Source organism: Bacillus rossius (assembly GCF_032445375.1).
Source record: "Bacillus rossius redtenbacheri isolate Brsri chromosome 9 unlocalized genomic scaffold, Brsri_v3 Brsri_v3_scf9_2, whole genome shotgun sequence".
NCBI lineage: Eukaryota > Metazoa > Arthropoda > Insecta > Phasmatodea > Bacillidae > Bacillus > Bacillus rossius.
The window spans coordinates 4,611,009-4,628,443 of NW_026962013.1; positions in this window are offsets into that span (position 1 = coordinate 4,611,009).

Below are 17,435 nucleotides of genomic sequence, written 5' to 3' on the forward strand. Positions count from 1 at the left end.
TATCTGATAATAATTAATGTAATATTTTGTGTCATACTATGAAATATCCTACGTTATTTCGTGCTTTCAAATCGGACTCTGCAAAAGCTGCGTAGCAAATTTTGCGCGAATGTTCATTTGTTGTCACAGAAAGTGATAATTTGCCCTGAGTAATTGTACCGGATTTGTTGGGTTTATTTTCAAATCTTCTTAATTTGCATTAATTTCCTAAAAATATGAGTATATCATATGATAACGTCCTATTAGCCATGCCTATACAATTATTCAGTACATTATCATATCAACAAATAATTACGAGAATTTTTGACGTCCTTGTCTACGTACGTATATATCTTAAATTAGAGGGGATTTTCAAACAGGTATGTAATAAAGCTATTAAAAATAACATAGTAACTATCACAATAATTTAAAACCAGGCTCACATAATTTATTAGGAAATGCTATCAAATACTTATTGCCTTAGAGCTAGTTTTCTACTGTAATATCATGAATGAAAATATATTGATATCTTTTTGTACTCTTAAATGTTTGTTTTTCATTCCTAAAATGTTTTTAGATATTTAATTTTGAGAAATTTATTTCTTGCTTTTAAGTAAATATCTTTCCTTCTTTTTTTCCATGTACAGATAATGACATACACACAAGCGCGTGTGTTACAAAGGCCATTTTAGGCACTCTTTTCACGAAATACATACATTATATGCAATTTTGTTACATATAGTACTTGTTTAATCATATGTCATTATGTGATTCGGAAGAAACAAATTAAATACGTATATTTTTATTTTATATTTACGTCAAGTTTTTGTAGTATGCCAGGTTTCCCAATAGTTAGTACATTTAAAATTTTTATTTTAACATTAGCACTTGACATTTGGTCAAAACGAACAAAGATTTCCATGAGTAGCTACCAAATTTTTTTCCACAAAATATTGGTACCCGTAATTTTGTGGTTAAAAAACAGTTTTTAGCGTTTATTTTATTAAGGTTACACGGTTTTTATTGTTCTTAAAGGGGAAATGAAAATTAGCTAATCTTCCAATAAAAGTAATTCGACAGGGACTATTGTCTGTATTTGTGTATGTTTTACACAAACATGAATGCTAAGTATTACATAGACCACAGACGTAACATTTCACTGGATCATCTTCGATACACATGTACATACTGCCACTTTCGAAACACATGGTCTTTAAGTATTTTCATTAAACACAATGACCCAATTTCAGTTATTTAGGTACTTGTCAGTTGCTTTCATCCGTATACACCAGAAACGGGATTTGAGATATTTTCGTATCACGTCCGATATTTAGACTTGCGAAAATACTATGAAATGGAATAAAAATGTATGGAAGGTACGGAAGAAAATTAAAAAAATAGTATATGCAACAAGTTAGTTAATATCGCAAGAGTCAACAGGAAAAATAACCTCTCTTCTATCACCCGAAAATGGAAATGATAAAATCAAGGAAAATGGTATGTTGTGTGATGTAAATATTGTGAATTAATTCCTCGACATAACTAACACGTACACCGCGGTAGGGCCAGCCGTGCTAGTGCACTGCTACGCCATACTGCTTCCGGTGAAGCGACTTCCGCACTGCAGAGGTCCTTGGTTCGATCCTGGCTCGCCGTCGCTGCTGACGTCACAAGTAAGTGCAATTTTTGTTTGGATATAACCCCCGCCTCGTCCTGACGGAGTTACTATCTGTTGCTGGTCTTCACACCACAGGAACTTAAATTTTACACATTCTGAAAAAAAAAAAAATATTTTATGTAACTTCGAATAATTGACTGCATACAACAGTTAAAAAAAAAAAGAAGTAATCTTGCATCCTTAATGCCTTGTTAGAAAGTAATGTTTTAGTTCATGGCAACTCAAATAGGTACACTGTAATATGTATTTGTAAATGAAACAGAATTTTTACAGATATGTGTAAATTTGTACATTTGCATGAAAACAAACTGTATCATTACAAAATAAGTGTTCGCAGTAACACTGGGTTCGGATTATTACCCGGGTATTTATGCTTAGTGTTGTCCCAGTACCTCGACGACTAGTTGAAAGTTATTTGTAAACCGTTCCCTGAATAGCTCTCCAGTTATTAACTACGCACATTTATGACAATAAAACAAAATGAAGTCCAATTACTGAATATTCGATTATATTTTCCACGGGTTTTCGTAAGAAATACTCAGTGTTAGTTCGAATAAAAAAAAGTATTTCATAAATGCAAAAATAACCACAGCCATGTGTTGTGAAAGTTACATATCGTTCTTGTAGTACCTATTACAAAATTAATTCTTGGCAACTTGTTTCCAAAGGAATCTTTCGTGAAAATACGGAAACATTTTTTTTGACGTGACACGTCTAATAAATCGATGAAGGCCAGCTGCACGCACGAAAACGTTTCCCGTTACGCACATTGTCCCGTTACGATGTGTCCCGTTACGCTCATTGTACGCTTGCGCCGCATTTATCTCTCTTCCACTCGATTGGAACAACCATCGATTTGACTTTTTCGAGGCACATTAAACTTGAAACACTCCCATTCGTTTCCTACTTTTCCTATCATCGTCCTATCCTTAACAGAATAACACAGATTGGAAGAAGTTAAATAGCAAACATGTATAAAAGTTATAGTTAAAATAATCTCTCCGTTAAAGTAATAAACATATTTGAATTAATGAGTGCAAATAAAAGCAAATTTATCAATTAAATTGTAGATTTCATTTCAGTCCTTCTTTGTATCCATACAAAATAGTGATAATTCAATATAAATGATTCAATTTTATTCATAAAATTATGCAATCATTTCATCAATGTTTTGTTATGACGTCACGTTAAACTATCGTCCGTAAATCGACTTAATAAACAATAAATTTTTTTTACAAACAAAAAAAATATTTGATGCTATTTTCTCATGATCATGTATGACAGAAGTGTACCGCTTCGCTAGATGGACGAGACAGCTGATCGCTAAACACTAGGCTCCCTAGAGCTGGACTATCAATGACCCGTTGCGACTGTTCGTCACCCGTCCGTCAAAAAGCGGAGTGACTCACAATCATCCACACGTCCGTCAAACACTTTTCTATTCTAATGCTGCTAACAGACTATCGATCTCAGATACTCGGGGAAATTTATGTGGCATAGATATATTACACTGACGTTCATGAAAGCTAAGCAATAGATGAATAAGTGAACACAATTTTTCTCCCTCTCTCTAATATTGAGTAAATATTTTCAGCTGTTAAAAAATATGTTAAAACTTAAGTTAATAAAATTTAATGGAAGCAGCTAATCAAATAAATCACTTAAAACACGTTTTAAAAAGTAAATATTTTCAGCTATTGCTTAAATTCCATCTGTTCGTCAGTCGAATGTTAAAGCTTGGTGAGGTTTGGATGGGCGATTGGAATATTCCGGGCCATCTGATTGGCTTGCAGGACGGATGAGACGCATGATTGTGGCCCAGCTTAACACGCAAGGTCAAGAGAGGATTGTTGCTTCCCCACCAGGCCAGCGCTGCCCCTGGGTATCGGTTTCCTGCTTAGCGCCGGCGGCCTCCGGGTGGCCTATCCACCAGGGGTTACTCCCGCTCTCACAACACTTTATACCAGCTACATTTAGTTGAGAACATCTGTCCACACACAGTTTTGAGATGTATGGAAAACGATTTCTATCTTAAGATTAATATCTTTAAATTACGTTGGTTCCGGTTTGTGCAAACTCAAGATTAACTGGACTAACCTAACAGCGTGTTTCATTGAAATAATGCAGTTTTAAAACTTTTGATAGCGCTTAGCTTTTTTTTTTGCATGGTTAGCAGTGTTTGAACGTATAAACAATACATAAACTTAATTGTTATTCAACTTTGTATTGGAATTACACAATTTTTAAAACCCTTATACATTTGTCAGAACTTGAGTATATTAAACAAAATGAGTAAGACAGTATACAAAATGTTGCATAGGATGCTGATATTCCACAGAAAAATGCAAAATAATTTGGGATGGGTCAATAAAGTTATCAAGTACCATCGAATCGTTGGTATTTAAAGGATCCGAAAAAAAAAAGATTCGAAGAAAAATATTAAAAGAAGTAAAGAAAATTAAAAAATATTCGTTACTAAAACACCTATGAAGTTTTCTAGGTCAATTCTTTTCTTCATACATACCTATCCTGTTACCATGACCAAAGCTATTGTACTTTTTACATGTAATTATATAAATATAATTATTACAATACATATTGATTATGTATACTTAGTTCATGAATAAAACATTTCAAGGGTTAAATGATTCAACACCATAGTTAATATTTTTCATTTCTTGTACATTATTTTATAGTAGACACTTCAGACCTAGAATAGAATTCAAGGGGTATACCTATTCCAGGTCCTTTTTGGAATTCCAATTCGCGAAAAATGGGATTTGACCCATCACCGAAAATAAAGTTAACCATTGTAACTTTGGTGGCACAACTAAGAGAAATGAAAGATTAGGATCAGAAATATCACACGTAAAAAAACTTATTTTATATAATCTACGTAATATTTTAGTGTGCCATCCATAATGCATATATAATTTTGTGACTTGAGAATAATAAGGGTTCCTGAAACACCCTGCGTCTAGCATGTGGAACATGTCAATGACCTAGTCGTTGGAGCAATTTGGACTTATTAGCAGCTAATGTGTCTGATACGTAGGGACCGGAAAAATTCGCGGATTCAACGACCTCTAGGATAGCCTCCATTATCCTCTGCACTTCTCAAGTAAACACGCGTGTTCATTTGGGTACTAAATTGTGAGTCGTCTCCACTGGGTAGCTTGTGATTCGACGCTTCTTTGGTCGATTGTCTCTCATCGGACCGGAGAGCTCCAGTTAAACTGCGAGCCAATAGCAGAACCAGCAGAATTGTACACATGTTTGAATTTCAGCCTATCGCGAAATGAATCCGCTAATTTTCTCCGGTCCCTGCGCGTGGCAAGCAGTGCAGAGCTGCAGTGGCACGAGGTCGCACGGCGACTGCAGCGGCAGAGAAGAGGAGGGCGCGCTCCCAGGAGCGCCTGCAGGGGCCGGCCAGGTGGGGGGCAGGGGGGCCCTTCCAGCCGCCCGCGGCTAATTAAGGTTAAAGGGGAGTGGCCGAGTCAATGACGTGTAAAAATGGTAGCAGCGCCGCGGCCCGAGCGCCTCTTCCGCCTTATTTACACGCTGTGATTGGTGGTGCCTCGACGCACACCGCCCGCCTCAACGTTTGATCGCGGCTCCTGGGCTGCAGGTTAGCAGCAACCCAGGACCACCGCGACCGCAGCTTGAAAACACACGAAACCGAAGGGAAGACACGTCCGTTCAGTGGTTCTTGCGATGAGGTGAGCTAAGTGGTTTTCATATTTTGTTTGAACGTAATTCATTGATGGTTACGTTCTACCCATGTGTCATAATTAGTGACCGGAAAAATTCGCGGATTCATTTCGTGATAGGCTGAAATTCAAACATGTGTATAATTCTGCTGGTTTCTGCTATTGGATCGCAGTTTAACTGGAGCTCTCTGGGCCAATGAGAGACTATCGACCAAAGAAGCGTCGAATCATAAGCTACCCAGTGGAGACGACTCACAATTTAGTGACCAGTGAACACGCGTGTTTACTTGAGAAGTGCAGAGGATAATGGAGGCTATCCTAGAGGTCATTGAATCCGCGAATTTTTCCGGTCCCTAGTCATAATAAACCTCAATAACGAATAACATACATACACAAACACTCAGAATTAAGCCAAAATCAACCGATGTCAAAAATTTAAAAAATTGACAGCACAGAAAATTCAGTGGAAGGAATATAAACATATATTACAGAACATTCGGACACATTAGGCTTCCTAACACAACAAATGTGACGTTTCGGGAACTGAGATCTGTTCCGTCCTCAGGCATAATCTGTGTTGTGACATAAAGTGTATCAGCAATGACGTATGTCTACAAAATCGTCATAAATATGAACGGAAGTACTTAAAACGTCATAACCAAGAAAAAACCGGCTTAAAACTGGTATGATTTAGAAAAAACACAACTTAGAAACATTGCAAGTTATGAACACAACTCATAACATACACGAATTGGACAATTCAATCGTACGTGTTTCTAAGTAATGACAGTATATACGAGCAGTATATACAGCCTTGCAAGCACAGACACACACTGCAACTGATCCCGGGAGGGCATAATCCGATTGGGAGATGAGTAGATCTTGTACACATCCAAGTTCAGACGAATCCTAACTGGGCATGGGTTCCGAGAACTGGGAAATAAGATACGGCATTTCCAATCGCGTCACGGATTTCTAACAACTGAACAGCTACGTCGGGAGGTTGAGGAGACCCATCCCAAACTTCGGCGCAACCGAACAGCCGTTTACCCCAGGTCATCAACAGTGCTTGACCCCACCGGGGTTCCAGGCAGTACCAACACGGGGCCCGCGCCTATCACATCCCTGGGACCCCTTCGGTCGCCCAGTTGCTCGTGATCCAGCCGAGGACATCCAGTTACACTAGCTCAGCAGGCTGGCAGCTCACCACTTCCACTCGCCATCAGAGCGGGGACTCCTCTCTGAGTGTGCTCCGAGCTTAGAGTCGTGACCACTGCAACCACGAGTCCATCTCCAATTCTGATCCAGGGCCTTTAGATGAAACCTCAGCAGGGAACTTTCACAGCAAAGGGAAGAGTCCCGTGGCACCCTTCATACTCGGTGGAGTGCTGTCCCAGGCGGGTGAGAGGGACAATACCATGGAATTTCTTGGTTAGTAATCTCGGAATATCCAAAGCCAAGAGGTTACAGCTTTGCCAGAGCCCGGGTTGGCAAGGTCCATGAACCACTACCGACAAGACCAAGGATGTCATTGACTGCAAACCTTGGATTGTCCACCGCACAGCTTTGCCAGAGCCCTGTTTGGCCAAGCCAGGACGACCCCGCCCCAAACAACCACCCTTCGCTATTCCATACGCATCATTGGTTCTTCACATTGAGACCCGATGCCTTGAGACACCACCTAATGTTTGGAGGTCAAACCCCCCCTCCCCCGATAGGTTTTCAGATCATCCAAGGGACCTTCAAGGTCACATTGGGCTCCACCCCACGTTGCTATATCTATATCACACTCGTACAGGTTGGATGTTACATTAATATATATATATATATTTAATTTTTTTCTGTGATCCCCGCAGCATCAAAAGTTTCTGCGAGGGGTGTAGTGCATTCTGAAAACCTTTTAAGGACCCCAAGCTTCTTCTCGGGGAGTGAAACTGGGAAAGCAGCCTGCTAATGGCGCGCGGGTAATGAAGTTCAAATTTATATTCAGAACGGACGGGAGATTACATCCACGTGACTTTCTAACCCCTGGAAACAGCGGACGTATTAATTTCCCGTCGAGTTGTCCAGCGCCGGGGTAGTTCCCGCCCAGATTCATTTGTCACAGGTAGCCGTGGGGGGGGGGGGGGGGTGCGCGACCGGCCACGGGCTCCCGCCGCGCTTAGGGGAGGGGGGAGGGCGGGCTGAGGCCGGGAATGTTAATTAAGTAATTTCCCCCGGCGAGAATAATTTGTGTATTTTTTTTTTTTTTGAGGAGTCGAGGCCGGTAGCGCGCGTCGCGGGCGAGAAAATTGCAGGTTTGAGTCCAGTTTATGTAGATGGGCGGCGGAGGAGCCAGCCACCGGACTGCCGAGTGCTTCTGTTGGTCGTAGCCCGCGGCGCACCGCGTGGTTAGGATGCTGGCGCCTCCCGGTGCTCCTCACTGCTCTCCTCGGCGCTCCTCAGTGCTCCTCGGTGCTCTTCACTGCTCTCATCAGTGCTTCTCACTGCTCCTCAGCGCTTCTCAGTGCTTCTCACTGCTCCTCGGCGCTACGTATCGCTCTTCACTGATCCTCAGCACTCCTCAGAGCTCCTAAATGCCCCTCACCACTGCTCACTGCTCCAAACTACTCATAACTGCTCACAGTGCTACTCATTGCTCCTCAATGTTTCTCACTTCACGTCAGGGATTCTTAGTGCTCCTCACTGCTCCTCAGTGCTACTAACTGCTCCAGCGGTACTGTGTGCTGGGAAAAGCGCTGCTCAGATAAAATGTTGTGCGTACCTTACACTGTGCACTTAATAGTGTATACCATCTCATACTGTGACAATAATATTATTATTTACGCAACATCTGGTCGTTAAGTATCTGAATTACACGACGGAAAGAATGTGCTCAAAAATACGCATGTGAGCAGCAAATGTGAGTGAAGAAAAAAATAATTAAATTTGCTTTAGTAAAGTGCAAAAGGAGAAGAAAAAAAATTCCAAAAGAGAACTGGATTAAAATAATAGAGAAGGGTATCAGTGAGGAGAAACAGAATGAAAGTAATAAAACTACCCACCTATATGGAAACTTCGAACAATTATAATGATAGCAAATATCGTGTATAAATGCTATTGTGACTTTTATACCATTTTAAAAATCATTTATAACAAAATAAAATAATTTAATGCAATAAGTAAAAAAAATGTGTATTTAATCTGTGTCTATAATAAACTTTTTTTCTCTTGACAGTTATAATGCGAGAAACCACATGCCTGTATTGGAACAAGGTAGAGAAGTGAGGCTATGGTATCTCCAGTTATTGCTAGGGTCTTTCGCGGCTATCACAGCTGCTGTCAGTTTCGACCAAATGTGTTGCGGTTAAGCTGTAGATATTGCCGAAGTTACTGTGTTAACGTGACATAAATTATCTGGCCCTGTGACTAATACATCTTGCATAAGTTCCTAGCTATTCCTACACCCCAGAATATTTGGCCATGTGCGAAATTAAGTAACTCCTTGAAGTTAAGCGTGTACCTTACCTTCTTGCCACATGAGCTGCTTGAGCGAGATTTACTATACGAAAAGCTGACACAATATATTTCGACACGTGCCGTTAAGTTTCTCTGCTTCCGCAACAAACAAATGACCCTCAAAGATTCAGTAATTTGACGTCTGAAATACGGAAAATCCGTAAAATTTGGCCGGTCTTTACATAATTTTATTTCCTGATAACTGTACCCATATATTGGTTCCTTCTGCTACTGGTGCCGGTCGCCATCTTGGATTGTGACGTAATGGTGGACATATTGAATGACCTTGAACCGGAACTTTGACCATGACCTCGGCAGTATATACTACTCCTAACGGTAAAATATTTAAAAAAATATATATTCTTTTTATGATACAAAATTGATATATTCGTGGTTTAGTGTAAAAATATTATTTTTACAACAAGCCATGATTAATCGTGATAAATTCGGAGTTTTAAAATCTCGAAGTTCAATAATACCTATACCTACACAAATGAAACTAGCTGTGAAATCGTGCTGTTTTATTCGCTCGTGGAACTACCAAATTCGCTCGGTAGGGCCTACTTCCCGTCACGTGGTGTTCGGAGACAGAGAGAAAGAAAGCATTATCCTGGACCCCTCATGGCATGAGCACTCCGGGGTTTAAAATTTCTGAAAATTTTGAAGTAATTATTATTTATTTAAAATGAATTGAAAAAAAAATACTAAGTTTTTGACGTGACTTCTAATAAATCGATGAACGCCGGCTGCACGCACGAAAAATTGTCCCGTTACGCTGTGTCCCGTTACGCTCATTGTACGCTTGCGCCGCATTTATCTCTCTTCCACTCGATTGGCCTATGAATCTACTATTATATTAAATAGGCTATGGCGGGCTTTTCAAAAGTAGCTTTTAAATTTATTACTTTAACTAAACTATTTTTTTAAATTAATTTTTTTTAGTTATTTTTCCATTTTTCCATTTTTTAATTTTTCAAAAAAAAGGAAATAAACAAAAAGAAACATAAAAGAGAATTTAAATAATATTTAGAAGTATTAATATCAAGTTGAACCGCCTAACCGACGTGCAAGGGAATATATTATTTTATGGAACATTCAAATTAAACAATCACTTTCATTCAAAAAGTTATAGTTAAAATAATCTGTTCGTTAAAGTAATAAACATATTTGAATCAATGAGTGCAAATAAAAGTAAATTTATCAATTAAATTGTAGGTTTCATTTCACTCCTTCTTTGTACCTATCCACACAAAATATTGATAATTCAATAAAAATGATTCAATTTTATTCATAAAAGTATGCAATAATTTCATCAATGTTTTGTCATGACTTTGTCACGTTAAACTATCGTCCGAAAAACCGACTTTACAGACAACCAAATATTTTCTTATTGATTTTTTTTAATTTACTGCCGTAGGTTAGTGATTTATTTAGTTGTTCGCATTTATTTGAATTTTCGGATTCGGATCCGGACTCGTGAATCTCCGGAGGCCCGGCTGCAGAAGGCAGCAGTCAGCCCGGGGGGACAGGGGGCAGAGCGCGGGTATCGCCTGGTCACGCGGTGTCCCGGGGACTCTGGGTTCGCCCCAGAGGACGGCGCTAATGAAAACAGCGGTGCGGGCCTGCGCCTAAGGGCTCGCTGGCACGGAAGACGCAGGTAATTGCGCGCGGCATGACCGCAGGGGGGAACAATGGCCCTCCCCGGAGAGACAATGGTAGGTAGGGTGGAAGATGGCTCGGTCCTTCCAAACACACTCTCCTCCACCACCTGAGACTCCGTGGTACCGGGAAACATCTCGATAATAACCGTGCTCGAACCTACCCGATCTGCCACGGGAACTGCTGATTAAAAAAGAAAATGCTGATCGACGCCCCTCGCTCTGGCGCCGGAGGTATCCTTGCCTGGAGGGTCCGCCAGACCCCTGGCGGAGGTTCTGACGTCGACCCGGCCGTGTCATTACCCGGGTCTCGCCACTCGCCAAAGTTTGCCTCCCCCAGACCCCGGCCCCGGTGTTTGGAGATCCATATCGAGTATACACACGCCGCCCCCTTCGACCCCGTAACGGCCCCAGAGGTCTGCCGCAACCCTCCCTCCGTCAGAGGTCTTCCTCGGCGTCGACCTCACCGTCAGCTAAGAGACACGGAAAAATTTCGGGTTTTTAATTTCTGGGTTTCAATGCTGGAATACAAGCACACGTGCCCTCAGGGTTGTTACCACAACGCCGAAATACCATAACGCCGAATGTCAAAATTGACCACAACGCCGACAGCTGGAAAACTGCTGTGTACCACAACGCCGAAATAACAACTGAATGAATTTGTGTGTGTTTCTTAAATGTACCTTTAAGCCGAAATATACCACAACCAAACCTAACCTTACCTAACCTAACCTAACCTAACCTAACCTAGCGTAATATAACCTAACATAACTTAACTTAGCCTATCCTAGCCTAACCTAACCTAGTCTAACCTAACCTAGTCTAACCTAACCTAGTCTAACCTAACCTAGTCTAACCTAACCTAGTCTAACCTAACCTAGTCTAACCTAACCTAGTCTAACCTAACCCAGTCTAACCTAACCTAGTCTAACCTAACCTAGTCTAACCTAACCTAGTCTAACCTAACCTAGTCTAACCTAACCTAGTCTAACCTAACCCAGTCTAACCTAACCCAGTCTAACCTAACCTAGTCTAACCTAACCTAGTCTAACCTAACCTAGTCTAACCTAACCTAGTCTAACCTAACCTAGTATAACCTAACCTAACCTTTGTGGCAGTCATGCAATGACATTTTTCGGCGTTGTGGTGCGTCCCCGTGCCCTCATGTTCAGAGACTGGAAAAATTCGCGGATTCATTCAAACATTCAAAACATGTGTATAATTCTGCTGGTTCTGCCATCGGCTCGCGGTTTAACTAGAGCTCTCTGGGCCAATGAGAGACTATCGACCAAAGAAGCGTCGAATCACAAGCTACCCAGTGGAGACTACTCACAATTTAGTACCCAAATAAACACGCGCGTTTACTTGAGAAGTGCAGAGGATAATGGAGGCTATCCTAGAGGTCATCGAATCCGCGAATTTTTCCGGTCTCTACTCATGTTGCTTCTGTGATTGGCGCACAATTTATCCGAGTAAGGATAATGGTATTACAAAAATTAAAATACATGTTTCTCATTGCAAACGTCTGCACAGGCTTCATGGCGCAGTAGTTACACGCGCTTAAGGAATTCGGTTCAAAACTCGGCAGTGGAAAAGGCATTTCTTTTTTTGACGTGATAACGTCTTATAAATCGATGAACGCCGGCTGCACGCACGGAAAAAGTATGACTCATTGTCACGTTCCGCCTGAGCCGAACGTGCAAGAACCGGCCAACCACCGTGCGAGAAAATCTTCTATAATATCAAATAGGTTAAGGCGGGCTTTTTAACTACTTAATTGTTCGTGATTATATTTAAACAAAATTATTAAAATTAAATTTGCAAAAACGGTAAATAATATTTTTGAAAATTAAAAAGTATGCTATTTTTCATCAATGTTTTCTTATGACGTTATCACGTAAAATTATCTTCCGTAAACCGACTTTACAGACACCCCCCTTTTTTTAAGTACAGATTACTGTATTATATAAATTCAACTTCAATAAAATATACATGAATACATTTTTATTTGGTTTATCGTATTGGTATAACATTATAAAATACATAATTAAGTCAATTTGATTATTTCATACTAAGTAGTCCTAAATTCTCTATCTTTACTTAAAATAATATTGAATTAAATATTTATGTTAGGAAATGAATTCGCAGTGGTAATAAAAAAAACTATATTATAATACAATTATACTTTAATAATTAAAACACTATTGTGTATTTAATTTTTATTGAATTTGAACGTGGGCATTATTTTAATACAATTATTTGTCAAAAATCAGGTCTAAGTTGGCATTAATTGATTTTTATTATTAATAAATAAGATATCGGTTATTTTATTATATTAAATAATTTGTATTATACACATGTTTATGTTAATATTAAATATTGGGTATTGTTTTAACTAATTTTTGAAAAAATTTTCAAAACTGTTCAGTGTCCTAAATTAAAAAAAAATATAACTGCTAATGGGCATACAATATAAACACGGCCTTTATTTTCAAATATAACTTATTATATAAAAACAAAGGTGTAATCAATTTTCAGTCTCTCGTGTTAAAGATATCAACTCGTTTGATTAATGGGATTGCTTGTCCTCTTTTACCCCTCTTCTTGTAGTTGTCGCCATTTATATGTTCGTGCCTGTAGACGTAACAACCGCTTTCACTGCAAACGATTCCCACCATTTGTTATTCCCTCTCACTTCACTAAAACAAATTCCTCTAAAATTACGAAGACGTGTTGGTTGAAAGTTTTATGAAGACCGTCATAAAAAATCATAAACAAATCCTGTGAATTTGCGAAATTTACCGTTAATTGTATCATTTTAAATTTATTTTGTAGTTTTTAAAAGTGTAATAAAATATAGACGTGTATCTAACAAAACCATGTTTATTAAGATTTGATTTGAAATGTGAACGACGGAAAAATTTAAATGACCTACTTAATTCTGGTCTTGTGAAAAAGGGTCAAAGTTAACTGCTTCTGCCGTAATGGCTTAAAAAGAAAACTATCACCTATGTCCAGAAGTTGCATCTATTATTCACGTTTCTATCGACTAGGACAACTCAAGCACGTAATTAAAATGGAATGGGAGGTTTCGACATTTATTTATGTTACACCACAGAAAATTTATAAGTATTTTTAAGCAAAAAACACACACCCCTCATTAAAAAAAACGCGTTAGGAGTTACACTTACTCGACAAAAAACTAAACTTTATTTTGCATGCAAATAATTAATATAAATAAATAATAAAAGGTGTAGTGATATAAATACGGTTGATAAAGTAAAAATTCAATCAAATAAAAAAAATTATAAACAAATACTTAGTATTCGATTAAAATATGAACATGTGTATAAATTTACTTATTTAATTTAGTAAAATAATCCAGATAACTTTTAATTAATAATGAAAAAAATATGTTGAAAGTTAATTATAAGTAATTTATTAAGAAATACTGTAATAACTTATAGCTAATGAAAATTAATTATACATACAGAAACATAACCTCACTTAGGTATATAAATACTTACACTTGAAAATACTCTTGAAAAAGTTTAAAAAATAAAATTTCTATCACTAATATTAAAAAAATATAAATGTTAACATTTATATGGAGCAGTATTTAATACCAATCACTAAAATACATTATTTAAAAGCATATATGTAATAATTATTTCTATGTAGTTTTTTTCATCCTGTGAAAATTTCGTTGCATGGTCCACGCGCATCGTAAAAAAAAATCACTCATAATTTTTTTTCTTACAACGCGCACATATAAGCATAACTTCAAAATGTTTCACGAGCTGAGTGAGCGCGAGGTTGGATTCGAACCAGCGACCCCCGGCCAGGGACCCAGCGAGGCCGCGCAACTCTCACAGTCCATCATCATCATCATCATCATGACGAGGGTGATCGCTAATTAATGCCTCGCGGAGGTGGTTTGTGGAGTGAGTTAGGGGCAGCTAGCTCACCCCCTCAGGAATGCGGCCATCCCACGGGAAGAGTTTACAACTTTTTAGAAAAGTAACCGTTTGCATCCCGCCCACCGATGGCCTCCTTCCCCGGGGGTGGAAATTACAAGTTGCGCGCGCGCGGCGGGGGGAATAAAATGCGGCGGGGCGGGAAGGGGGAGGTTTTTCTGCCGGGCCGTGGCACCGGCGGCTAAGTATAGGGCCCGCTGTCCGGGCGGTTAGCGCAGTGATACGGCGCGCCACCGAACTAGCTGCCGCTGCGGTCGCCGTCTTAATGCCTCGTCCAATCAGGCGCCGGCCCGGAGGCATTCACACGGTCGTCGCCAGCTGGGCCCGTCCTCCTCTGGGCCCGCGGGCCGTTGTTTCTCACTCCGCCGCCCCCTGGTTCCCCCGTAATCGGCCCGGCCCCGAGTGACTAGACCCCACGACGGGAACTTACCCGGGTGTCCGACGGCAACGCCTGCTTCCCACGGCCTCTCTCTCTCGAGACTTGTCAAGTCGCGCGGCGCTCTCGGAAAAACCGAAAAAAAATTTATCGCCCTTCGCGTCCGAGAGGTAATTCGGGGGGTGGGGGGGGGGGTGGAAAAAAACGATTGCAAACGCACGCGTTTCCCACCGATAAATCCCTCGGGCGAACGAACGACCAATCGCAGCCGTCAGAAGAAAGACCCGGTCATCAACGACCAGAACAGTTTACGAACCCTCGTTCTCGCCGTCGCGTCGACGTAAACTTACGAGCGTTCGATTGAAGCTTTGGAAACAGTTTGAAAGGTGAGGTCGGGCGATGGATTGCGCCCGATGATTCACGTTTTCGGCCACTGCGTTTGCCCGGCCACTGGGCTTTGGCGCTCCTGGGCAGCGGTACGACTGTTGCTTGTTCGTACTGATGTTGGGAATGTCATCTCTTAGAGATCACACGAAAAAAAAAATATGTATATATATTTTTTGCTACTCGTCATAAGTATATTTATTGCAAGAGAATGTTCGTCACAGTTCTTTTCTCTAGCAGTGTCTGTGTTGCCTCTTTCACGCAATTAGACATTCTCTCGAGAAAAGAGAAGGTAATATGTGTATTTTTTTTTGCTCGAATCTTCATCGACGTGTCTTGGGCAGATTTTCCCGCCGAAATTCACATAATGGTTTGGTAGTCACGGGATGTAGGGTGGAGGAAGGAGGAGGAAGGAAGTACCTAATGTGTAGAGACCGGAAAAATTCGCGGATTCATTTCGTGATATAGGCTGAAATTCAAACTTGTGTACAATTCTGCTGGTTCTGCTATTGGATCGCGGTTTAACTGGAGCTCTCTGGGCCAATGGGAGACTATCTACCAAAGAAGCGTCGAATCACAAGCTACCCAGTGGAGACGCCTCACAATTTAGTACCCAATGAACACGCGTGTTTACTTGAGAAGTGCAGAGGATAATGGAGGCTATTCTAGAGGTCATTGTATCCGCGAATTTTCCCGCTCTCTACCGATCAGACGCCGAGCATGCCAGACGGATCGTAGTCGCTGCCTCGTGGCTGGACGTGTGCACCGAGGGGGGCGGGAGGGGTGGCGGCTGGTCGTGGGAACCCCCGTCCGCCCGCGCCGGCCCGCGGCGACTCATCCATCCCCGCCCAGACACTCCCACGCCGCGCGGCACGCACTGCCTCCTATACCTGGTTCCTGGGGCGTCGAGACCCTCCTAGTGGCCCACACCACTCTGGCACTCGTCTACACCTGGTTCCTGGGGCGTCGAGACCCTCCTAGTGGCCCACACCACTCTGGCACTCGTCTACACCTGGTTCCTGGGGCGTCGAGACCCTCCTAGTGGCCCACACCACTCTGGCACTCGTCTACACCTGGTTCCTGGGGCGTCGAGACCCTCCTAGTGGCCCACACCACTCTGGCACTCGTCTACACCTGGTTCCTGGGGCGTCGAGACCCTCCTAGGGGCCCGCACCACTCTGGCACTCGTCTACACCTGGTTCCTGGGGCGTCGAGACCCACCTAGTGGCCCACACCACTCTGGCACTCGTCTACACCTGGTTCCTGGGGCGTCGAGACCCTCCTAGTGGCCCACACCACTCTGGCACTCGTCTACACCTGGTTCCTGGGGCGTCGAGACCCACCTAGTGGCCCACACCACTCTGGCACTCGTCTACACCTGGTTCCTGGGGCGTCGAGACCCTCCTAGGGGCCCGCACCACTCTGGCACTCGTCTACACCTGGTTCCTGGGGCGTCGAGACCCTCCTAGTGGCCCACACCACTCTGGCACTCGTCTACACCTGGTTCCTGGGGCGTCGAGACCCACCTAGTGGCCCACACCACTCTGGCACTCGTCTACACCTGGTTCCTGGGGCGTCGAGACCCTCCTAGTGGCCCACACCACTCTGGCACTCGTCTACACCTGGTTCCTGGGGCGTCGAGACCCTCCTAGTGGCCCACACCACTCTGGCACTCGTCTACACCTGGTTCCTGGGGCGTCGAGACCCACCTAGTGGCCCACACCACTCTGGCACTCGTCTACACCTGGTTCCTGGGGCGTCGAGACCCACCTAGTGGCCCACACCACTCTGGCACTCGTCTACACCTGGTTCCTGGGGCGTCGAGACCCTCCTAGTGGCCCACACCACTCTGGCACTCGTCTACACCTGGTTCCTGGGGCGTCGAGACCCACCTAGTGGCCCACACCACTCTGGCACTCGTCTACACCTGGTTCCTGGGGCGTCGAGACCCACCTAGTGGCCCACACCACTCTGGCACTCGTCTACACCTGGTTCCTGGGGCGTCGAGACCCTCCTAGGGGCCCGCACCACTCTGGCACTCGTCTACACCTGGTTCCTGGGGCGTCGAGACCCACCTAGTGGCCCACACCACTCTGGCACTCGTCTACACCTGGTTCCTGGGGCGTCGAGACCCTCCTAGGGGCCCGCACCACTCTGGCACTCGTCTACACCTGG